The sequence below is a fragment of the Cynocephalus volans genome, chromosome 14 (assembly GCF_027409185.1).
Source record: "Cynocephalus volans isolate mCynVol1 chromosome 14, mCynVol1.pri, whole genome shotgun sequence".
NCBI lineage: Eukaryota > Metazoa > Chordata > Mammalia > Dermoptera > Cynocephalidae > Cynocephalus > Cynocephalus volans.
Window position 1 is genome coordinate 40,742,131 of NC_084473.1, and position 24,950 is coordinate 40,767,080.

General features: G+C 44.0%; 1 protein-coding gene across 5 annotated transcripts in view; it reads right to left on the reverse strand.

The window, feature by feature from the left end:
- The window catches only part of THADA (THADA armadillo repeat containing), a 340,163-nt gene that overhangs the window by 2,160 nt on the left and 313,053 nt on the right, over window positions 1-24,950 (reverse strand). The gene's annotated exons all lie outside the window — the stretch shown is intronic.

Below are 24,950 nucleotides of genomic sequence, written 5' to 3' on the forward strand. Positions count from 1 at the left end.
GAGTAAATATTTTAGACTTTGAAGGCCTTATGGTCTCTGTCATAACTACTCAACTCTGTCGAAAGCAGCCATAGACAATATGTAAACAGATGTTTATGGCTGTGCTCCAATAAAACTTTATTTATAAACACTGAAATTTGAATTTTATGTGTCACAAAATATTATTCTTTTTTTTTTCTAACCACTTAAAACCATAATGATCATTTGTAGCTCATAGGCTGTATAAAAGCAGGTGGGGGCTGGATTTGGCTCCTGTTTTGGCCATCTCATGAATTCTGTTTTCACAGCCTCGTTTTCCTGGCTGCCTGTGGGGAAGTCACTGCTTACTTCACTATTTGGCCTCAGACAGCGCTAAACATGGGTTTGTAGGGAGGCTGAGGGTGTTGACACTTCCGCTAACAACCCTGCCCCTCCCGCCCCCAACCTGGAGGCAGCCTGAAACATGGGACTGAAATCCCACCACACAGGCAACGGGCTTCAGTGGACCCCTCCTGCACCACTGTCTGTCTCAGTGACGTACTTCTGTTAAGATCTCATCTCCCCCAAATCCACATCTAACTTCAGCACACAGACCTGTCCCTGACCATCTGGCCACAAAAAAGACTTGCTTAGCACTCAGGCAGAAGGCTGGGAGTGTGTAATAGAGGGTTTAGTTCCCCAGGGTGCTGAACCAGACTTACCAGAATGGCCTCACTGTGGGCCTGTTATGTGTCAGACCCTGATCAAGTGCTTTATCTCCAATCCTTCCAGCATCCTATCAGTTGGGTATTGTCATCCCTACTTTGCAGATGAGGCATCTAGGGCTCAGAAAGGCTAACCCACTTGTGCAAAGTCACAAAACTCTAAGTGGCTATAAAGAAATTAGAATTGGCAACAAGTTTCATGGTGCATGCAAAGCACAGATTTGGAGAATTAGCATCAACATTCCAGAGACGCATTTTTGTGGTGTATGCAAGATTGGTGACCCTCCAGCAGGGCCAGGACTACTTAGAGGCCACAGAGCAGAGCTAAGATTCACGTAAACGGTCAAAAGGACTGATCTCATCATTCTCAGAGCCCCAAATAAATCCCCTAGGACACCCGCCTCTTTAGTGTCCCTGTTTCCAATGCTGCTTGCTTTACAGCTTGGAACTGGAATTTAAACTGAGAAAGAGAAAGAGGAGGAGAGGTGAAGGTGCATTTTGGCTATATGTCTGAGCCATGTGTTGGTCAGGCCTTTACCTACAATATGATCTCTATTTTTACTTCTACCTGACTCCTCTATGTAGTTCTCAACTGGCTGAGAATCTGTATGTGGTGGGGGTGCAATTAAGTGGCTTTTTCCAAACCCCCAAAGAATTTGAAATACACATTAGGATCAGCATAGGTATCCTTATTTAACCAATGAAGAAGGCTGTGTTCATAGAGGATGGGTACCAGTTCCAAGTTGCACAATTAGTGGTGGTGCTGGGCTAAGTCTATCTGAGTGCACAGACTGCCCCCTACCCAGCGAGAAGGTGATGGAGAAATCTTCCCAGCACTCCACAGAGATAAGGAAGTCAGACTTGGTTTTATCACTTTACATCCTTAAAAAACAACAACAAAAAAACTCCCAGCTGGGGAGCATGTTTTCAAAAAAGGTCAAAGCTTTATTCTTAGTATTGTTGAACCAGCAGCAGGTCAGCATATCTTGAGATCTTTCAGAAAAATCTACCCTCTCATTCACCTCCTCCCCCTACCTTCCTTTTTATTTCTCCTTAGGGCACAGACTGAAAGCCTCACAGGGAAGAAAAAAGTTTCAACCACCAGCAAAATCAGTGCCTGCAGCTCAGGTGATACTGCTGTTGGGTCCATAAAGAACACATGGGGGTGACTGGAGAAACCGCCAGGAAGACCAGGTTGTTGCACCAGCCCCACCTGACAGGACAGATAGCCTCCATCCTGCACCATGTTGTCATCAATCATGCTTAGGAAGGGGCAGGAAAGTGATGGGATGACAAAGACACAAGAGGAAAGCTGGTGTGATCTGGCTGGATGTGGATCTAGACAGAATTATATCTACCCAAACACTGACTCTGCAAGACAAGGAAGGAAAGCTGGGATGTTGGGGCTGGGGGGAGAAGGATTAGTTGGATTTCATCTCCTGTTTGAGGAGCCAGATGCAACCCACCAAGTTCCCTCTTTTACTACCTTGCCTTGATCTGACACAACTCAGCCAGAACAGCATGGATCTCTAGAGGGTAAATGCTTTGTGAAGGGGGAAGGCTGAGGAGTAGGGAGAAGAATCTGTCACTTAAACATGCAGACCAGCCAGGCTCTCACAGGTTGTCCAGTCATCAAGGAAACAGAAAAGCAAGAAACCAAGCAACAAGTGTGTTTTAAGAATCTGCTGTGTATCCAGAATAGCCAAAACAATCTTGAAAAAGAAAACAAAATTGGAGGACTCACATTTTATAAAGCTATAAGAATCAAGACAGTGTGGTACTGGCATAAGGATGAACGTACAGACCAGTGGAGCTGAAAGTCTAGAAACAAACCCTCGCATTTATGGTCAACTAATTTTTGACAAGGGTGCCAAAACTATTGAGGGGAAATAACAGTCTTTTCAACCAGTGGCGCTGGGACAACTGGAAAGACACATGCAAAAGAATGAGTCTGAACCCCTTACTAACACCATATACAAAAATGAACTCAAAATGCATATCTCAAAGATCTAAATTTAAGAGCTAAAACTAAAAACTCATAGAAGAAAACATAGGAGTAAATCCGTATGACCTTGGACTAGGCAACAGTTACATAGATATGACATCAAAAGTATAAGCAACAAAAGAAAAGTTGGATTTCATCAAAATTAAAAACTTTTGTGCTTCAAAGGACACCATCAAGAAAGTGAAAGGACAATTAACAGAAAGGCAGAAAATATTTGCAAATCCTATATCTGACAAGGAACTTGCATCTAGAATATATAAAGAACTCTTAAAACTCAATAATGAAAAAACAACCCAATTAAAAAATGTACAAAGGATCTGACTAGACATTTCTCCAGAGAAGATATTCAAATGGCCAATAAGCACATGAAAAGATGTTTAGTATCATTAACCATTGGGAAAATGCAAATCAAAACCACAATGAGATACCACTTCATATCCATTAGGATGACTATAATAAAAAAGATAGCAATTGAAACCCTCATACATTGCTGGTGGGAATGTCTAATGGTGAGTTACTTTGGAAAACAGTCTCAGAGTTCCTCAAAAGATTAAATCTATGACCCAACAATTCTGCTCCTAAGCATATACCTAAGAGAGATAAAAACATCTGTCCACACAAAAACTTATATATGAATGTTCACAGCAGCCTTGTTCATAATAGCCAAAAAGTGGAAATAACCAAAATGTCCACCAACTGGTGAATGGATAAATAAAATGTGGTTATATCCAAACAATGGAAGATTATTCAGCCATAAAAAGGAATGCAGAAGCTGAAGGTATAGGTGAGAAGGTGAGACTGACACCCAGGTAACAGTGAGGACATCAGGTGCTCCAATGGAGTGGTCCAGATCCCAAGAGCTGGGGAGGGAAAAGGTCAGTGTAAGGAATAAATGATCTTCAAGATTCCTCCTCCCACTTGTTTACTCAGCTAAGGTAAGATAAAATATATCCAAACCCCCTCCTAGAGTACTTTATTCACATCAGTGAGGTTTTTGCTAGTACACACTCATGTCTGGTAGGCCTACATAAGGGGAATTAACAGATCAGCGTTTAGAATTGGATAATCTGGTGCCTTTCATCCTTGTGAATGGATAACTCACTTGGATTGCAGAGGAGGGGAACAAACCAGAGGCTTCAGGGCTGCTGCAGTGTAGCCTTCCTCTTGCTACTGCCCCAGGCACATTGGGGCTCTCCTGCCATGACAGGTTCCTAGCTATCAGAAACTCTGTTACTTGCAGATACTCCTGCGGTGCTTCTTTCTCACCTCCACAAAGAGGCCCACTTTGCGCTAGAGCTGAAGACCCAGGCTTTGCACTGTGCTGGCTCCACCACAGGTCCCAACCTGTGAGTCCCTCGACTAAGGGAAGTGACTGTTATTGGTAGGCAGGTAGACAGGTAAGTCACAGGCTTTGAAGTCATTTTTAACTGTACTGATTAAATGAAAGTGCTGGGCTGGCCAGTTAGCTCAGTTGGTTAGAGCTTGGTGTTTTAACACCAAGGTCAAGGGTTTGGATCCCCATACTGGCCAGCCACCAAAAAAAAAAAAGAAAGAAATTGCTAACGTGGATTTTTTCCAGGTGTCAACCTTGAAAACTATTTTAGACCATGGATTAAAGCCTATAGTCTGATTCTAAAGCATCACGGGGAAGATGCCTTCTAGATTAAAGCCATTGGTCAAGTCTCCTTTCCAGTCCTCAAGAGAGGTCAAGTCAGCACAGGAAATGCTGAGTGAACGGTGATGGGTTGAATTCCCCCTGCCCCTAACTCTGGAGAATCCTGTTTTAGGCATTTATGGAAAATCCCTTCGCTTTAGGAGGATGGCCAAGGCCAACCAACACTCCACCCATCTACTCACCCACCCAATCACCCATCAATCCAAGCCTTTACCTACCCACAAGTATTTGCTGATCACCTGCTGGGGGTGGTGGGGAGTGGAACTGTGAGGAACGTGAGGAAAATGCCCAGTGTAAGTGCTCAGAGTAAGTAGTTTAATCAGTCTAGGATAGTGTATGACAGAGATGAGTTATATCATTAGTAGCAGCAATGAAAGGACAGAAAAGGAAAAAAATGTGGGGAGTGGGAGGAGGAAGAGCTTTACGGAGGGGAAATTTGGCCAGGCGGAGGTGGGGGTGGGAGGAGGACAAGTACAACAGTAGCAGGGAGACTGGACCTGCCTTCTGATGAGAAGTGCTTGTGAGGGGAATTGGAGGTGAGGCTCGAGGGGCAGACAGGCTGGGGTAGACCTGGGGAGGCAATGGCAGTATTTGATGGAATGAATATTACTGTGCCTTCTTTTTTTCTAAGAAAAAGTATCTTCAAGTTCCACCAAGCTTTTTCCAGACAACCTCATTATTTCTAGTCTTCTCCTTAGACTTCTTTACTTCCCCTCAGCAGGACAAGAGCTTGTATTTTAGTCATGAGAAACAAGTGTAGAACTGAAGCTTGGTTCAGCTGCCATTCAACTCTTGCTGGAGCTGCCAGAAGTCTCTCTGCCCCCTGCCTCCCCTTACTCTCCATCCCTAGAGCCCAGGGCTCTCTGCTCACCAGGGCCATCAGAGCCAAGTCTCAGGGGTGGGATTTCCAGGCTGGGCAATCAGAGAGTGCACTTCATGGCAATACCATCCAATGCCATCGTTTCAACCTTTACCACCAAACAGAGCTCTCGGATGACTCCTCCCAGAAACAACGGCCTAGTGGAAGGTCAGTGTTCTAAGGAATGGATGGGGATGGTCCTTCCAGCTTCAAAGAACCCAGCAGGAAGTCTGAGTGGGGAAATATGGGTGTTTGTGGTATTAGTCTCTTTTCTTTATCTGGATATTTAAGATATTTCATCAAAGAAGAACCAAATGTGCTGGTCTGAGCTCTCAAGGGCAGCCCCAGTCCCAGCATGCAACAGGCCAAGTGCCAGGGGCATGCATCTCTACTACTGCCCACCCACCGACTACAGCCAGCCCTTCCTCCCACTCCCAACCTGGCCATGATATGAAGTCTGGCAGGGAACTGAGACTTCACCTGGCCCAGATGGACCCCTCTTCCTCCTCCTCCTCCTCCCCTTTTTCTAAAGTCTTAGAACCCATTGTTTAAAAGAAAGTACACATGGAGGCAGAACCTAGCCAAACACACAGAACTCAGAAGTTCTAAGACTCCAAGAGACCCACTGGAAGTGTCTGCACAGGGGTGCAAAGGGACTGTTTGGTCTTCACACAAGTTTGGTATAGCTCACATGGTTTTTTAAAAATTAGGAAATTTCTCATAAAAATCCAAATTGCTAGCATCTTTTTAAAATTCAGAAAATGAGAATCTGGTGTCTCTTAGGTCTGCATTTGAATGTGGCAACAGCTGCCTGGAGCAGAGCAGCGGCCATACCCTACAAAAGGCAGAATGCCTCCAGTCTGGGACACCTTACTGCCTCTCACCGCACCTGTTTCACAGGTGTGTTCATTTGCCTGGCCCCTGTGGTCATGTGAGTTTGTCACCCCTACACGAGGGTACTGACCAAGTTAGCTGGCCCAAAGCCAGCCCTTTATCTTGACAGATGAGAACACTGAGACCCTCAACCGAAGTTTTCCTTTCAACAGTCTCCCCTGCAGCTGTTGTCCGGGGCCTTCCTTCTCCCTCCAGCTCTCTTGGCTTTGGTTTACTCACCATTCCCCCCTGGCTGGTAGACCTTCTTCCACTCTAAACTTAGCTAGGGCTAACCATCCCTCAGGACCCAACTCAGGTCCTATGTCTGGATTTCTCCAGCCCCCTGTGGCCTCTTTTTCTGCCCATGTCTGTACAGTGCTCAGGTGTTCACAGATGGGGAGGGAGGGCATTCCGCCTATCTTTTCCCAGGACTGTCGACTGAAATAGCACTGGGCACCAGCAGATATCACCCACTTAGTACTTAATTTTAGTCTTGTACTAAGAAATTTATTTGTGATTTGCTTTCCCCAATGGGAAAACTCTAAGATTGCAAGAATAAGGTCATACAGGTAGATAAAATTATTGTTACCATTCAAGGCAACTCATTCAAGATCACACAGGTAGTAAGTGGTAGGGCCAGATAAAAACCCAGGCTGGTCTGACTCCAGAGCCTATGCTCTTGGCCACTTTGCTAAGCTGCCTATAAGTACTGAATGAATGGATGGATGGATAAATAGACTGATTATTTCCTGTTTGCCCTCCAAATCCACCCTCTGCTCTTCTCCACCCTGCTCAGTGCATGGGACGTTGATATCTATGGATTGCATTACCAAGGTTTCATTGTCACTGGGCTTCTAGTTGGATTCATCTAATAGGAAGGGAACACTGGTAATACTGGAGAGTAGGAAGAGAGAGAAGTTGGGTGTATTTCTTTCCTGCACCCTTCCCTGTAAGTGGCCAAGAGTCTGGCAATGGCTGCATCCCCTCGTGGCTAGAGCACCTGCTGGGCGGCCCCTCCTCCCCTACTTCAGCTCTCCCTGGGTTCTTAGAACCCCACTCCCTCTTCTCTCAGTTGTAGGAGTGGTAATAGCTTCCTACTGTTGCTCGTCTCTTGGTGCCCCAACATCACTGTTGCTCCCCTTCACCCAGTGGTTCTCAATCAGAGATGATGTTGCTCCCCAGGGGACATTTGTCAATGTCTGAATACATTTTTGATTGTCATAATAAGGAGGTGGTGCTATTGGCATGTAGTGCGGTAGAGACCAGGGATACTGCTAAACATCCTACAATGCATGATGTCTTCTCCCCCAATGTCAATAGTGCTGAGGCTGAGAACCCTGCCTTAACCACAGATTCTCAACTTTGGCACTGTTGACATTGGTGGTGGGGGGGGGTGCTGTCATGTGTGGTCATATGCCATAAAATCTATGACTACCCGATACAACATTTTTCCTAGTGACTTACTACGAAACCAGAAATATCCCAACAAATTCTTTGTTTTCATTTTAAAGAAAAGATAGCTTTTTTAAAAAAACCTTTATTTTAAAAATGAAAATAACTATGATTTAAAAAATGTGGGCCCACCTCAAATCACTGGGTAAATACATTTTTTCCCCCTGATTTTCAAAATGGTTACGGCCATATGAATGAAAACAAATACATATTTCATCAGAGTTAAAAGTGTGCACTTATTCAGTAGGGCCCATACTTCACCAAAAAGAGATTGATAAATTAAATTACAGCTGTTTAACAGTACACTCAGTTCAAAGCTTATAAAAATACTTGTATTTGTTCACTTCCAAACACACCAGCTAAGAAAGAAAGAATTTAAAGGAACATCACCCTCAGGCAACAAGGCCTGTGAAAAAGACCTGGTTCTCCAAGGGGCTTACAGTCTGGGGAGGGGGGAACAGCAGCCTACCAGCCTCTAAACCCTTCAGGGTACTTCCATTATAGCCAGTTTGTGTGCAACTAACTGAGCTCTGCAGGGAAGGCTATAGCATATTGTCAGTGGCTGTGCCAGAGCAGGATAATGAAAGCCTGTCCATGGGGCCCTGATGTGTGATGGTGCTGCAGAGTGAAGAATGAGCCCAGTCCAGAACATTTTGGCTTGCACTTGGCATTCCTTCATTTGGCAAGGATTCCTTTGGCTGGAACTGGGTCAGGACTCTCCTGCACAAGGTGCAAAGTCAGCATCTCCCCACCAAGATGAGCCCTGCCCTCTCCAGTGCCTCCCCCTCACTCTGCCTGTTCCTTGGTGGTTTCACTCTGCCGAACCTCCCAAAGGGTTCGACAACTTCCAACTCTCTGTGGATGGTAAGTGCCTTGTGCTTTATTCCCCTCTGCAAGGGCACTCACCCCAAAGCACTCCTCCTGGAAGGGGCCATCTGACCCCCTCTCCACTCCCCCCGACCCTGTGCCATGAGCCAATGAGGACAGGCTAATGCCCACAAACTGGGAAACACTCTTGGGGGTGCCTGGGCAACTGAGACCTTCTCTGTCACCCTCCTCTTCCTCTGCGCCTGGGCAGAGTTCCAGGGCTCTGCAGACACATCCCACATTCCTTGCTGACCAGCTCAGATCTTCACATTTCTCTCTGTCCTTTCCTCGAAGTCACTCCAGTTTTCTTCAGCTTATTTCACTAAGAACTTCTTTCTCTCACAGGGAATTTCTTCTCAGCCTGAGCTCTTAAGACTGAGTAGCTCCTTCTGAATTCTTGTGCAGCTTCACTGGCCTCTGCGTCACCCACCTGGTCCCCCATTCTCACTCTCAACCTTCTGAGCTTATTCAGAGCTCGAGGTGGGAGACAGGAAGAAACCAAATGACCGATTCACTCCAACAAGGCTGTCATGAGCACAAGGCGCTGTGCTAGCCTGGAGCCAACACTTTCTTGAAGATGCACCCAGTCTAGGCATGAACGCACAGTACAGAGCTAAAGATAGGGGTGACCCGGCTTCCCAACACATTGGTGGAAAGTGGAGGGAAGCAGGTGCAGATGGTCCTGAAGTATAACTGAAGACCAGAAGTTTGAAATCAGAAAAATTCAGGAAGGTCATTTTTCTTTTTTTTTTCTTTTCTTTTTTTTTTTTTAAAAGATGACCGGTAAGGGGATCTTAACCCTTGACTTGGTGTGGTCAGCACCACGCTCACCCAGTGAGCGAACCGGCCATCCGTATATGGGATCCGAACCCGGGGCCTTGGTGTTACTAGCACCGCACTCTCCCGAGTGAGCCACGGGCCGGCCCAGGAAGGTCATTTTTCTCTCCTGAGGACTTTAACCTTACCATCTCCCAGCCTTATACAGAATCCAGAAAGTTCCCTTATAGGTACCCCCACTTCACCCTGCCCCAGGCTTTTACAGATCTAAATAGAACAAACACAATACATGGTAATGTAACAAGCAAATCAAGGTATGACTTTTAAACTCACAAAGTGATTTTAGGATTCATAAACAGTGCTCAAAATGTTAAGTGCCTGCGATTTTAAAGTTTCTGGGAATTTTATATCTTGCAACTGAGTTTACTCCCAAGCCTCTCAAGGCCTTTCTTATCTGTTCCTTGTGACAAACATTCCCCAGCAGCCTCCCTGGAGTTACTGTCCACCTCCCAAAGGCATGGAAAACCACCTGCTGATATGGCCCTAGGCTGAAGGAAGTGGGGTGGCAGAGTTTGGAGAAGCCTGGGGGTGAGGGAAGGGAAGGGAAAGGAGAGGCCCATTGAAAACCTCTTTCAAGAACAAGCCAAGGAAGAAAGAACAACCCGGAGAATAGAGGACAGTGAGGCTCTGGGTTTTCGGCCAATTACAAAGGAGGAAAGATCAAACTGTTGCAAGATGGATTTAAATGAGCTGCTAGAAAGACCATATGGGTCTTAAGGTTTTGAAACCCCCGAGTCCATTGCCTGGAAGAGCTCCTTTCCTCTCAGCACCAGTCCTTCTGTGGGAGGGTGGGAGGAGGGACTCTGGGAAGAAGCAGGTTGTTTTTGACCTTGCTATGAATGTTACTAGTAAAAATAATCAGCACCAAAATAAACCGACAATGGCAATAGCACATGATAAAATTCACTACAACTGACTGAAGAAGTAATTTTGTTAGTAATACTGAAAACTGCAAATAATAGTGACACTAACAATAGCCGGGGGAAATTGTAACTTCATCAAAACGAACACAAAAAATAAAACTGACAAAAGTCTAGAACTGGAAAACATCTTATTAACTAAAATTTTTGACCAAAAATAAAATCTTCACTATTAACACATAAAGGAGTTCATACTTCAGAAAATAAGGCAAAATATTAGAAATGATTTAACATCTCTATGTAGAAAACTGATCAAGGAATTATATTAGCCTGATAGTTACACTAGAAAATAATTTCTTGATAAAAATTAATCAATGTTGGTATAATTCAGATAAAAAATTGCATTTACATAGAGTCACAATGTCCTCCAGGTCAAAATGGTGAGGTCAAGACATACTGAATCATTCTGAAATTTCTGTCAGCCTGAAGGAAGAAAAGGAGGCATGTCTCATCTGTATTTAGTCCTCACTCCAGAAGGAGCAGCCTGGCCTGTCCACAACCCTCCTGTCCCCACACTCACAGCCTCTCACCTCTTGTCTGACTCACCCCTCTGGAGCTCTCTCCTCTGCTGCATCCTGGTTTGCCCTTTGTTCTCAGCTGCATCTCATCCTCTTCCCTCAGCTCTGTACCCACAGTTACCTACCCTGGCGATGCACCCACTTCAGTACCTCTCGAACCTGTCTCCTCTCCATCCCCACTGCTGCTTCCTCAGGTCACCCTCACATTCTTCTTCTAAGAACAGCTTCTAACCAGCCTCCCAGCGCCTAGTCTTGTCTTCCTTGTCTCCAGGCTATTCCCTACCCTGTGGTCAAGGTGACCCGTCTAACATAACTCAGACCTGATTATGCCTCAGTTTAAAAGCCTTCAGTGGCTCCACAAAGCCCAAATGTCCTACCTCCTGAGCATGAAAGACTCTTTCTGCCTGGCTCCCCTGCCCCCATTATTATATGAATACATAAGTTCATAGCTCTCTTGTATCACCGTCCCCCCCAACACCCCCATCACTAGTGGATTGGCTGTACCAGTTATGGGTGTTTTCAGTTCACATTTTCCTTCATTCTGGGCTGTTGAGTCCCTTTCTCAGTAAGTTCTTCCCCTGCCTTAGTCAAATCTTTCTAGTGGCCATGAATCTTCTCAGCACCCTTTCCCCTCCCCACCACCATCCAGAATGTCTTTTTTTTTCCGATTTTTAGCATCTCTTTGGTAACCTTACTCATTTCTAGAGAGACTCCTGGTACTTCAGCCTTATTCCTTAGTTTCTTTCCAGATCTAGCAGAATGAGGACAATGTGCCACTTCTCAGTGTCTTAGGGGGTGGGGATGGGATGGTATATGTCTGCTATTCCTTGTCAGAGCAGACCCAGGAAGAATGTCCGTCAAGAAAGGACCTCCAGTTCCTCAAAAAGTTAAATATAGAATTACCGTATAACCCATAATTTCACTCCTAGGTACAAAAAACCAAAATAACTGAAAACAGGTACCCAAAAACTTGTACATAAATGCTCGCAGAAGCACTATTCACAATACCTAAAGGTAGAAACAACCCAAATGTCCATCCATGGAAGAATGGACAAAATAAGGGATATCCATACAATGGAATATTAGTTAGCTATAAAAAAGAAAGTGCTGATTCATGCAACATGGATGAACCTTGTAGAAATTATCCTTAATTGTAAAAAAGCCAGGCACAAACAGTCATATATGATTACATGTATCTAAAATATCTAGAATAGGAAAATTCATGGAGACAGAAAGCAGACTGGTGGTTGTCAAAGACTGGGGGAACAGGGAGTGACTGCTTAATGGGTACAGGGTTTTTTTGGGTGGGGAGTGATGAACATGTTCTGGAACTAGATAGTGGTGATGGTTGCACAGCCTGTGAATATGCTAAACACCACTGAATTGTATACTTTAAAATGGTTAATTTTATGTTATGTAAATTTCATCTCAATAAAAAATAAAAATTTTTTAAAAAGAAAGGACCTCCGTTGGGGTAGAACAGGAGAGTGTGCCAACAGAGACAACAGGTAATTCCATTCTGTGCCCCTGAGGCTTTAAAGAAAAGAGGGTGGGTAAGACAGGCATCTTCAATGAATACTGCTCCCTAAGACACATTCCCCAAAGACTAACCCTGAGAAGAAATGGGAGGATTGGATAGATGAAGGTGTACAGAAGAGCTTAAAAAAAGAGCGATGAAGGGATAGCCCTCCTTCCCTGACTGCTGAGGTCTGGATTCACACAGGACAAGGGGTTTATACTAACATGGAGGACTAGAAAGGTTGCCAGCCTCGGAGGGTGGTCTGCACAGTCACTGAGGAGGGAAGCTTTGCTTTACTGAACCTCATCACATTTGGTAATACAGAAAGACATTCCACATCTGAAATCACCTGCATGGTAAAACTCATATGTAAGTAGATCCCGTGAAATAGAGTTTTATGCGGAGAGCAGAGATCAGATCACAGAGCTGCAAGGAGAAATCTCTTTACCCGAATTACACAGACCCACTCATCTGGTTTCCATTTCATTGTCTGAGTCTGTTTTATAGTTGTGCTTTTCCATGAAAGCTTTTAAGGGAGGCTAGCCTCTGACATCATGTGAAAAAAATGTCCAAATACAATTACATTACAGAGCAGTGCTCTTGGAAGAGAACGCAGCCACGAAGCTTGCTGGTGTCCTGTTTCCTCTTCTTTAAAGCCATTTGATGCTCTTGGCTCTCTAAAAGCAGAAGCCCCCAATCCCAGCCCTTCAGTCCCTCCATCTGTCAGCATGCCGAGTGGCACTGATCTGGGAAATGCAGCAATCCATGGTACCACAGACCTATGTACTCCCTAGAGTGGGAGATGGGGCCAGGCCTGCAGGGAATTATGTCCAGCTGGGGCACGCCCAGCACCAGGCCACAGCCCTGAGCCAGCTTGTCTAATGTCACACATTTTAAAATCAAGGTGAGGGAAAAGAGCCTCCCTCTACTGGCTTTCTCAGAAATCTACTCTGAAACCTCCTTTCCATATCCTCCCGATGGTCATGCCTTATTCAGACTTAGCCCCAGGCACAGGGAATAGTTGTTCTTAAAAGCTATTATAAAAAATAGCTCTTTTCGGGCCGGCCCCGTGGCGCACTCGGGAGAGTGCAGCGCTTGGGAGCACAGCGGCGCCCCTGCCGCGGGTTCGGATCCTATATAGGAATGGCCGGTGCACTCACTGGCTGAGCGCTGTGCGGGCGACACCAAGCCAAGGGTTGCGATCCCCTTACCGGTCACAAAAAAGACCAAAAAAAAAAAAAAAAAAAAAAAGCTCTTTTCAATCAATATCTGTTCTGTCGTGAGCAAATTCTCCATGTTTCTCATTCTTTCTGTGTTTCTTCCTCCTCCTGGCAGAAGCTGTCATACTCCTAACTTTCCAGTCGAGGCTGTTTTTCTTTCCCTCAGTCTGACTGGACAGACCAGCGCACTCTTTCTGCCACTTGTAGACAATCCTGTTCCCCATCACTCAGCAATCTCTCTGCTTTTGAAGTCCATGCTAACCACCTCCCCATTCCTGTTAGCTGTAGTTAGAGATCTGGCCCTTCTCAATGATTCAGAGTCACTGTCACCCCACCAGTAACTTCAACATCCATAGAGATGTCCCTCCCAATATTTGGTTTCACTATTCTTCAACCTCCTCAATTCCAATACCCTCTATCTCTGATTTCATTCTACTCCCAATAACCATGATGACCTCTGAGAACTTATAACTTAGAATTGTTTCAACTCAAGATTTCAAATTCTAACTTTTATCATCACTTTCAAATGAATATCATCAGTGTCACTGCTAACATTTATTAAGCAATTATGAGCAAGGCACTATCGTATGAGCAAGGCACTATCGTAAGTGCTTTAAATGTATTAATCACAATGACCTTTTAAAATAGGTTTTATGTGCCCCATTTTATAAATGATGTATAATGGAGACGAAGGTTACAATTAGGGATTTAAGCCACATAGTCTATATGTTATGCCTTCCACATCAAATGGCCTCTCTAACATTCCTGACACAACTATTTAACCTTCTACCTCTTCCACTGAAACTACCCCTCACCCTAATCCTGATCACATCCCTGACCCTGCTTCCTCTCCCAGGCCATCACTCACCTCACTACATATCCAGAACTCCCTGGGCCTGTGATGCTCCTCCTAGTCCCCAATCCCCTTTTCTTTTCTTTTTTTCTTGGCGGCTGGCCAGTACAGGGATTGAACCCTGGACCTTGTTGTTATCAGGACAACACTCTACCCAATCCCCTTTTCTACCTGACCTGATAGTAGGCTCAACAGTGCTCCATAACCACTCTCCAAACCCAATCTACTGTTGTACTTTGAGCCATTGATTCCAGCTAAACAGAAGCAGTATGCTGATAATGCTATTTAATCTCAGCTGGACTTTCACTGCCCCCTGGCAATTATTTCATTCATTTTTTGGTGACTCCTAACTGAACCACTATATAAACTGTTCCAACCTTTTCCCTGTACCTACATCCTACTGTCTAACCACTCATTCTTACAGATAATCTTATCTTCTACAAAGGACATCCAACATAAACTCAAACCTCTATCTTCCCCCGACCTCCAACTTTGAAATTTCTCTAGTAATTCTTTTGAAACATTAGCTTGAAGGCAGAGCAGGGTCTAGGAAATGTGGTTTGGGGGCAGGGGAATAGTATAAATATTTGTATGAGAGAGAGCCACTGGAGGGGGAGAAGAAGAGCCTGAAGACACGTGGGAGAAAAGGGAATCATGGACAGATAAAGGTCATGGAGGAGGCATAAGGTGCTGCATGAAGGATGTGGAGGCAAAGGAGCATCTTTTTTTGCTGAGTTTGAAGGGGGGAGGATGAGTAGACAGATAACGTAACAGAGTGGTCCAAACATGGGCCCTTTATTTGCCTATTTTTTACTTACTTCTAAACTCCCTGAAGTTGGCTTTTAACCTCCCACTACTGAACCTTCTCTCTCCACTCTTGCTCATGACATTCTCTCAATCCTCATCCTTCTTAATCTGACCTTTTGACAATGTGTGGCATGGTAAACAAACCCTGCCCTCTTAATTGTTTTTCCTTATGTGGGTTTCATGACAGTGAAATGTCTTGGTTGTCTTGATGGGTCTTCATTATTTCCTTTTCTAGCTCCCCTTTCAAACAATTACAATGTCCTCCCAAGAATGCTCCCACCTTTAACTTCTCTCTCCTCCCCCAATCCATCCATTTACTTCTTTTTCATTCTCTCATTCCATAAATATTTATCTAGCCCCTACCATGTGCCAAGCACATGGTAGCTATTAAACTGAAGCTGAATTAATGTTAACGCATAGCTCTGATCATGTTATTTATTTGTTCAAAAATCTTTACTTGTTCTCTGATGAAAATGATATCCAGATTCTCTGTACTGGCATTCCAGGTTGTAGTGGACATCTGCTGTTTTTGCTGCCCAGCTTCCATTCCCTCCTTTGCATAGCTGTACCACAATCCCCTCTTGGACAGCCAGCCCCTCCCCACCTTTCAGTCCGTGTGGTTTGGGTGGGGTAAACTCTACCCCCTACTCCAGGCATGGGTACCAAGTCTAAGCCAATCAGGGCATCATATTCCTTGTCTTTGGGATTAGTTCAGGGATGGGTCTGGAATCCAACTAGAGCCAATAAAATTCAATAGGACTTTACTGACACAGGACTTTAGTAAGTGGAGATGTAAAGGCTAGAGCTGCTGCAGCCATCTTAACCTCCAAGGCAAATATGAGTTTACCTGAAAACAGAACCAATTTAGGAACAGAAGGGAGAAATAACAAGAAATTGGGTCCTTGGGACATTGTTTGAGCCCTTGAGTTATGCCAATCTGAAGTCAGCTCTAGCCCTGGAATTCTCAGTTACATGACTCAATGTGCCCCTCTGTGCAGAAGGGTCTGGGTTTGCATCTGAAAGAATCCTGCTCAATCCAAAGGTCCTCCATTTCATCTCAGCTTCATCTCACCCTACGCTATTCATCTACTTGAGGCCTGTTCCATACTAACTTGTTCCTTTACTGAATAGCCCCTGTACTTTGCCACCTCTGTCTTTCTGGAACGCTGTCCATCTTTCCCATGTTTGCCCCCTGAAATTATGCCCCATCCTTTAAGGTTCAGCTCTAATAAACTTTCTTTCAAGCAGCCATTCTTCTCTAATTTCCCCCAATGACAAATTTTTGTCAGATAAACTCTAATTGAACAAACACTGACAGAGAACCAGAGTACAAGGTCCCTCAAACCTGATGCAGAGACCCGGGCCTCCAGAAAACACATTCATCACCCCTCAGGGCTGAGGACTTGATTTTTCCATCTCCCACGGGTCTAAAATCCTTACTTCCTATCCCCACTGGCCATCATTTCCCAAAACGCTTTCCACAGGATGCTGGCTTTTTAGAATGCTAGTAGATATTTAAAACAAAACCCCCCAAAACTCCAAACTTCAAACCAACCAAAGGAAAAGAAAAAAAAAAAAGCTGGCTATTAAATAAGTTTGGGAAATTCTGGGTTAAACAAAAATATACCTTTTTTTCAACCCAAGGAGGTGGGGATGGGGGGCAGAATACGTAGCCTTTCTCCAACTTAATCATAAAATGGGCACCAGTGAAAAGAGAAATGCCACATTCTTCCTTGAAAACATGTTTACGTTGAAGGTAGGTGTGGGTTATTTTATATACACATATAAATATCCTACTCTTTGTTCAAGGTGCTTATTTGCTCTGCACAGTGACTATTATGAACACAGAAAACTGTTCATTGTTAAATATGGCATGCTAAGTGGTTTTGCTTTCTGGCAAATCTCCAAACCATAATTATTAAGGGACTAGAGCTGCTGAGGAATTCTTGGGTTACAAGAGGCTTTGATCTTGTTCCTGCCCTCTTTCCCTGACATGAATTTCCAAGGGTGTGGCTGATTTTCGTTGTTTTTTACTGCTGTGGTGCTGCTGTGAAGGTGAAGGATTGAACAGAACTTCAAGGTGACAATGCGCTTAGGCTCCCCAGCATATGCTGAGAGAAGGCTCTGGCTAAATCTCTTTGCCTTTTGGAGCCCCAAATGGCTGTAACCAAGGGAATGCACAAGCTCTGTCCAAGTATCGGGGTCGGGATGCTGTGGCCTCTAGTATTCGGTTTCCCACACACTCTGGGAAGCTCAGATTCTTAGGCCTCACTCATTATCGGGTTTCTAGCTGGGGTAAAGCCTCTGTACTAAATGGCTGACAGGACTTTGCTCAGCAAAAGGCAACAGGTTTCGGGTGGGTGAGGCTTTGTTATTTCACTCCCATCAACAGAGATCATATCCAAAATTCTTTGGGAAACTACAACCATTTGGCAAGAATAGTCCTCAAACTCACAAAGCTGCCTCCTTTACAGAGTCAAGAAGAAGCTCAACTCAGTCACAAACCATGAGGTCAAACCCCTTTCTACTGAAACATATGATGAAATATCAGGGGGACATACCTATTCCTTCAGTCCCTTTTAAATTCTCCCTTGCCAGGAGGAAAAGATAGGAATGAACACTCAGATGTTCATGCATCCATGATAGAAGGAATAAAAGGACCCCTCCAAAAATAAAGTGGTGAGGTTCTCCAATCTGGTGAATGACAAAGATTGTATAATAAATAGCAAGTTTCTGGTTTTCCAGCATTAAGAAAATACCATTTGACATTTAGATTGGGGATGAAACCTTGTTCACTTTTAGATATTTGTTTTTATTCATATTTTAATACAGATATTCTGCAAGATATGTCATCATCCTCATTATACAGAGGACAAAACTGAGGCCAAGAGAGTAGAACCAACCAGTTCAGGATAGAGGTGACTCCCTGATTCCCAGATCCATATTCTCTTTCCAAGACGGCACTGCCCTGCAAAAGTCTCCTCAGTTGGGAAGACACCTCCCTGGTATGGGCAGAGGTCCCTCTGTTGGTGGATGGACAGTGGGGATGGAGAAACAATGGGAGAGAAGACAAACATCAGAGTCCCTCAAGGCAGCAACTAGAAACCAAAAAGTTCTAATCTAGGGGGAGGTCAGAGAATTGTCAAGACGCTAACTGTTTTGGGGAGGAAGCCAGAATGGAGTTTTCTTCAAGTGTCAGCTCTCACTGGGAGAGGCAGAGAACGAAAGCAGAAGGCCACAGGGGCCCTAGGCATTAGCTAGCTCCAAACCATGCCCCTCCCTATTCGAGGTGGCTTCTCTCTGTAAAAAGTCAGGTGAGCGATCATAAAGAGGAGAGAGGTGGCCTTCCCCTGGTCAGTTGGGCTGAATTCTAAGAGGCTAGGCTTCGGGGCAGTACGGAAGGCTTCTGAGCCTCCTTCTCCTCTGAATGGGTCAACTTGGTGGAGTCCCCCTCTCCCTGCCCACCTCAATCTATTCCACTCTCCACCTTCCCCATTGGCATCTGCTCTAGGCAGATGCACATGAGTTCATTCTGGACATGGGAGACCTTTCTTCCCACTCAAGGTGAAGGTCAATGATTTACATGGCTAAAAATGAACTTAACGCCACCTATCAGTAAAAGCGAAACAAAACACACACAAAAAGTTAAATTCCCCTGCTATTTAAATTACAACAAGGAACACAAAACCTTCTTTAGTAATTATAACCAACACTCATATATGTAAACTTTAATTACATGTTCTGAACCAGTGAGAACAAAATGAGGAAAAAGGAGGAGAGGTGAGGGTGGAGGAAAGCCACAGACTAACAAAGTCCAGAGGCAGCAAGCAGGGCCCAAGCTCAGAAGCAGGGCTGAAGAGGCACAAGAAGTTAGGAGTGGGGGGCTGAGTAGGTTCTGAGGGTGAGGTAACTTGTGCCCTGGACAATGCTTATTAGTAAGCTGTTCTTTAGAACTCTTACTGATCTTTATCCTTAAATTTTCAGATACCTCCCTTGGAATGGGAGAGCCACGAAAGCCCACCGGGAAGAGTTGCTGTATTAAATACGAGACACCGAGTTAGGTTGGAATTTTAGGTAAACAATGGATAACTTTTTAATACAGGCATTCCCAAATATTGCATGGGGCATATTTATACTAAGAAATTATTCATTGTTTATCTAAAATTCAAATTTAACTGGGTGTCCTGTATTTTTATTTGCTAAATCTGACAACCCTACACTGGAGACCAAACCATTCCTTGTACTGCAGCCTCAGTGCCTAGGCCAATATTTACACTCAGGGTAGAGGTGGAAATCAAGCTGAAGACCACTTTTAGAAATGAAGAGAGGAGGAGCACAGAGATTTTGCTAAGGTACGATAGATATCAGCAATTAGGGGTTAATCAAGCTTCAAGTTTTCTCCTTTGTTAGCTTTTTATCTCCAGCTATTCTCGTCCAGCACAGCTGAGACCGTTGTAGCCCCTCTCCCTGACAAAGTTTATAGAGACTAAAAAGAAGGGCTCATGATGGGACTGTGGGTAACTTGGCCTGGGTAGGGCCTCCTAAAGATTCTAGAGGCTCTGTGGTGGAGAGTAAGTTTGCAAAGGAACCAGCAAAGCCAAAACAAAACACAGTCTGTAAATTCTTACGGTGTTTAAAAAATCTTAAACTCAATTTTAAATGCTGTAACTTTCAGTGACATGACCGAACCCATTTTACCATGCCAAGGCGAGAGTGGCAATGAAGCTGCCCTCAGCTGAAAGATCCAGGTTCACCCAGCACTTGCTGAAGAGGACCCAGAGTGATGTCAACAGGGTCACTGCTACTGCACTTGGTAAGGAGCCAAAAAAGGCTGTCCGCAGGCTGAAATGTGGAGCTGCTGCTCCAGAGTCCTGATCCATAGAAGCTGGGTGAGGAAGCCTGGCAAGGTTACAAATGGAAACAACTGGCTACAACTGAGACCACATGGAATATTCTGTTCGCTGGCAGTCCCCACTACTGCCTCTGACTGCACACCCAGCCAGCCAGGGGTTTATGCTCCTCGCCAGGCCCCTGTGGGCAGCAGGGATTGTAATTCATAATATATAGCTTTCTAGACTTAAAAAAATTACATATTTATATATAATAATAATGACTATTATTATAGCTCAGAGTGGAGTCATTACAGATACTCTCTTCTACTACTTACTTTTTTCAGGTAACAATGAATCACGGATATCTTTGTGTATAAGTTCATACAGATTTACTCCATTATTTTTAATTGCTGCATGGTGTGTGGAGGTATCAAAATTCATTTAACTAAACTTTTGATGGGCATTTAGGTTGCTTCTTCTTTTCCCGTTATAAACAATGTTGAAAGGAATAACTTTTTACATATTTCTTTGCACACTTGTGTAAATATTTCTACAGAATAAATTCCTGGAGGTAGACTTACTGGCTCAATTAGTATATACCTTTGAAATGTCTATACATAACATAAACTCCCTCTAAAAATGTGCCAATTTACAGTTCCACCAGGTATGACCATGCCTGTTCCCTCACAGCTGTGGCAATCCTGGGTGAGAGCAATCTTCATTCTGTGCCAGCAAGATACAGAGAAACAACAGGGCACTGTTGTTCTATATGGCGTTTCTTTATATGTGTACTGTTCAGTTCTATTTTTCCTTTTACAAAGTGCTTGGTTTTTATATTTTGTCACTTTTTCTATATTTACTGATCTTTAAAGACTTTTTTTGTATATAATGGGCAGCAATTTAATTATCTGGTATATTCCAAGTATTTCCTCTGAGAGGAGCTTCATCTACTTAAATCTTGAGAGTGTTTTCACCTCTTTCGGCCTCAAAGGAGTCTTTAATTTTTGTTTTGTCATTGGAATAACTTATTTAGCAGACTATGTTTAAACATCTAAGAGGTATTTTGTTATATTTTTTATTTTAAATTTCTAGTGTGCTTGCAATTTGGTCAGAATGTGGCCTAGAAAAGATTCCTATTTTATGGAATTGAAAAATATTTCTAAACATTACACAGCTATTTGAAATGAATGTTTATTTTCTGTCTATAGAGTACTAGGGTTATACCTATTCAAGGTTTAAAATATGGTATTCAAAACCTTTATAACCTTATATGTGTTAAATTCTGAGAAAGGTAGGTAAAGTATCCTACTATGATAATAATTTTAATAAGTTTTTCTAATATTTCTTAAAGCGTTTTACTTTGTTTTGGTAAATTTTGATGATATTTTGCCTAATGTATAAAAAGGCCTGTTACCTCTTCTTTGTGGATCATACCTTTTATTATTATGTAATGCTCCCTTCCTGTTCATCTTTATACTTTTTGATGTAAATTTTAGGTTGCATAATATTACTATTGCCACCCCTGCTTTCTTTTTGTTGCCATTTACCTGGAATTGTTTTGTGCCTCCCTTTATTTCCAACCATTCCATGTTACCTTAGGTGTATCTCTTGTATCAAAGTGACATATAGGTGGATGTGTTCCCTTCTTCCTTAGTAAAAGAACTCTAGGTAATATACCCAGCCCAAAAGACCACATTTCTTTGCACATCTTGCAGCTAAATATGGCCACATAATTAAGTTGTGGCCAGTGAGAGGTAAACAGAACTGTTTTATGGGACTTTGGGAGGACTCCTCAAAAGGGGGAACATTCAAGTTCTTTACCACTCTCCTTTCTTCTCTTTCTTCTCGTCTGCAATGAGGACGGGTGGCTAATGCTTCTAGCAGCCATCTTGGACCAAAAAGTGACCTTGAGATTGGAAGCCATATGCCAGGACAGTACTCAGACCTGGCCAAGAAGGCATACAGAGATAGATGCTGAGGGACTGGGGGGACACTTTTTCTTCCTGGATACAAAGAACCTTGTGATAAGAAAAATGTATGTTCTTGCCCCTTCCTTTCTACCTAGAACATTGAGGTGACATCTGAGGTGCGACAACCATCTTGTAACCAGGAGAACAAGCATGAGGTCAAAAAGCCAACATGCTGAGGATGGGAAGAAAAAAGACAAAAAAAAAAACCCCCAGGTCCTTGACTGAGAGTTTCTCTTTCCCCATTCTTCCTTTCTCTTTCCAGCTGTTCCAAATTCACCATCCCTTTGTCTCTCCTTTAGCTGGTATAACATGGAACAGAGGTATGTTCTAGCTCATTAGCTATATTATGCTATATCTTTAACTTATAGTAGCAGCAAATTAAACCCTTCATTATGAGCATCACTCTTGTCTCCCCAAATCTCTCACCCACCAAATCCACTACTCTAGAATAAGAAGAGTGGATTTTTAGTTCTGTGAGACTCTGAAATTATTTCCAACTCCTTGAATTGGAGCCAGCCCACCCCAACCTAGGCAAATTCACCTTCAGTCTCATCTTCTCCCTCTCCCCAGGTGGCTGGCCCTGGTTCTAGCAGGTTATGTCACAGGACACCTCCTCTACTGGGGACTGATTTTTTTTTTTTTTTAAACTTCTGTGGTTTCTGGGAAGTGGATGTTGTGAAACAGAGTAAAAAAACCTGAAGCCTGAAAATTGGTGCACTTTTCCCTGACCCTTACATGTGAATAATGACTTGCTGATAGAAGCAGCTTTTTCAAAGATGAAAAACAATCTAAGATTTATGTACAAGTCTGTTCAAAAAGACCCAGCACTGCTTACAGACAAGGTGGAAACAATATCAGGAGGTTCCTAGATCTGTTCCGGGCTGGGAAAAAGAAAAGGAAGGGAGGAGCCTGGGGAAAAAGAGAAGACAAGAAGGTAGAGGGAGGGGTTGGAATTAGCTGGAGAAGAACACAGGAAGGTCTGCACTTTGGAAGATTTTTTATACCCTTCTTCAAGTTCTATAGTAATGTGAACATGACAAACATTTCCAGCCAATGGTGGTGAATGAAACAAATGAGCTGGCTTTGCTGCCACAGTTTTTCCCAAAGTGCCATCTGTACACACCTTCTGCATGGGTGGTGTGGGAAGGTGGGGTCCAGGAGAACTGTACACATGGAGATGAATGAACATTTTATCTGAAACTGAAAATTCTGCTTCTGAGTGTTCTGACCCCCCACTGTATGTTCAGAAAGCCACCAGAAACATATTCCTGCCAGTTTCTTAGAGTCAAATCTAAAATACCTGGCCAGAAGCCTGCTCATGATCGGGCCAGTCTTTTACTTACAGCAACTCCTGTGCCTCCCAACCCTCTCTAAAAGGCTAGTGGGGAGGGCAGCGGACTGAAAAGGCAGCTGGGAGCAGCCCTGACACTGAGCATCTGGACAGCCTCCTGTGCCTTGTGGGTACAGTGCCAACATTTCTGAGTGTATATTTTATAACCACAGCTTCCAAGTACAAAAATAGAGTGTGAAAAGTAAAAACGGGACTCAAAATCAGAGCCACAATCACCCTGCTGCTTAGAGAGGTGCGAGGAAAATGGAGGCAGATTGGTCAGTCTCCCTCACGTCATATCCGGCTGAACATGACTCAGCATGTCTGTTGTAAATACATTACATAAGAGTAGAATAACTGTGCATATGCACCCATATACTTCTTGGCTTTCTACCACTATTGCGTACTCTGGTATAAAAGACAATGAATGGCTCTGATCCACTGGCTGGCTGAGCTCGCATCCAAATAAAGCATGTCAACCTTGCCAATGGCTCCCAGAATCTTTTTCCAATTACCTTGCTCACAACCTGCATAGGACGAGTATGAAGTGTCTGTGACCCAGCTTGACAACTGGTGTCATCAGCAGGATTCTGAGCAGATAAGGGAGCCACTAACCCTTCGGGAGAAGGAAGAAATGTGGCCACCCTCAAGTATGTGGTACCCAGTGGCCACTTTCCTGTTGATCTGGGCCATGGGATCAAGTGGATGGGTCTCCAGTGAGCATAGAGAAAGCTCTCCAGAAACTGAGCTCTATGGTAGCAGATAAGGCTTCCTGGAGAGTGGTTGGCAGGATGAGCTGGCTGTTGCTCACTGCACTGCAAGCCAGCATGGACCAGCCACTTCGTGAAGTGGCGTGGCTTTGAGATTTGAAACAAAAATCAGACATACTGGAAGCACGTGTACATGCTCTGGAGACTGAAGTACAGCAACAGGTTACCCCTATTTCTGACACTCGGGATGATGATGAACCCAATGGTTTGTTGGGGGATCCTATATGCTTCCTGACACGACTTTTTGTTCATCAGAAAATGAACCACAAACAGCCTATGGACCGGGCGGACAACCAGTAGGCAACCCATAAATGACCCAATTCACTACTTATATCCCATATACCAAGGTCAAGTTGGTTGATTTGGGGAAACAGTTTCCACAGAAACAGGGAGAACCCCTAGCTGCTCGGCTCCTATGGTTGTGGGACCTAGGGGTGGGTAGTGTGATTTGCTCTGGGGAAGAGGTGGAAAAGTTAGCCTCTATTATTACCATGCACCAATCCCTGCAGCAGTGGTTACAGAATAGCTGCAGATATGCACAGGGGTAGGGTAACCACTCTTTGATGGAATGGGTGAATGCAGCTGTCCAAACTGTGTGGACGAATGCTGGAGAACTGCCCCAAACTGTGAGTAAATGGCAAATGTATGCTGAGCTGATTCAAATAATTCAGGAGCTGGGGATGCGACAGTCCATGTTTAATGTGAACATCCCTGGTCCGGATGATGAACGTTTTACTGGCAGCATGAGAGACACAGTGCTGCAAAATGCTCCGTCAACATCCTTTAGTCACTGATGGCCATACTGGCCCCATACATTGGTCGTCCTATGTATGAAGTAATGACCGTGATGGCCAGTCTGGGCAAAGTGGAGGGGAGGAGACAAGAAAAGGGGTCCAAAAGGCAGTGAAGACCAAGTCACCAAGAAATGCTTGGGATGTTATCCCAAAGGGACCGAGCAAA